This window comes from Penaeus monodon, chromosome 15 (genome assembly GCF_015228065.2).
Source record: "Penaeus monodon isolate SGIC_2016 chromosome 15, NSTDA_Pmon_1, whole genome shotgun sequence".
Taxonomy (NCBI): Eukaryota; Metazoa; Arthropoda; class Malacostraca; order Decapoda; family Penaeidae; genus Penaeus; species Penaeus monodon.
The window spans coordinates 14,251,803-14,252,439 of record NC_051400.1 but is presented as its reverse complement, the minus strand read 5'-3'; the positions used below and the strand labels follow the sequence as shown (position 1 = coordinate 14,252,439).

The window sequence follows — 637 nt, the reverse complement described above, 5'->3', positions numbered from 1 at the left end:
GTGAAGACTTGGGTGATATCAAACAAGATTTCTGACAAGATGGAGTCTTGGGTACGTAATTGTTTGGTCGTTGCTGAAATAAACAGTTACCCCATACATAAAATATTTTGTATTAACACATCCCCCTTTTATAAGAAAATCTTGTGAATTTGAAGATCGTTTTGAATGATATACCCTCATAGAATATGTCTTGCATTTGGGATCATAATCCTTGCGGGAGAGTGATCTATCAATTGAATTGTTCAGAATCATCCATGAATGGCATTTGATTTCCTGGTTGCATGAAATTAGATGTTTTTATGGCCTATTGATCTTCAAAAGGAATTGATATTTCAAACCGCTGGAATTCTCCACTGGTTATAAGGATAGGGAGTCAGATCATGCTAAGATAAAACACTATTTTCTGTTTGTGTGAATGAATAAATTTAATAAGTATTAGAAATTTTTATTAACCTTTTTGAGAATGAGAAATGTAAAAGTCCATCTACGTTTTCATCCGTGATATATTTGTCCACAATCATATATCATGAGAAAAACAAAGACAGATATTTTGATGTTATTATTTTGTGGTATTCATTTCATAATACCTACAAAAAGAGGAGAAGAACTAGAGATATAGAAGTTACTGCAGATTAGG

General features: G+C 32.0%; 1 protein-coding gene across 1 annotated transcript in view; it reads left to right on the top strand.

The window, feature by feature from the left end:
• LOC119581757 (proteasome subunit alpha type-3-like) overlaps positions 1-435 on the top strand; it is a gene marked incomplete in the record, with an annotated part of 9,999 nt that extends 9,564 nt beyond the window's left edge. The window contains 1 exon segment of the mRNA XM_037929890.1: positions 1-435.
• Positions 436-637: the final 202 nt, after the last annotated feature.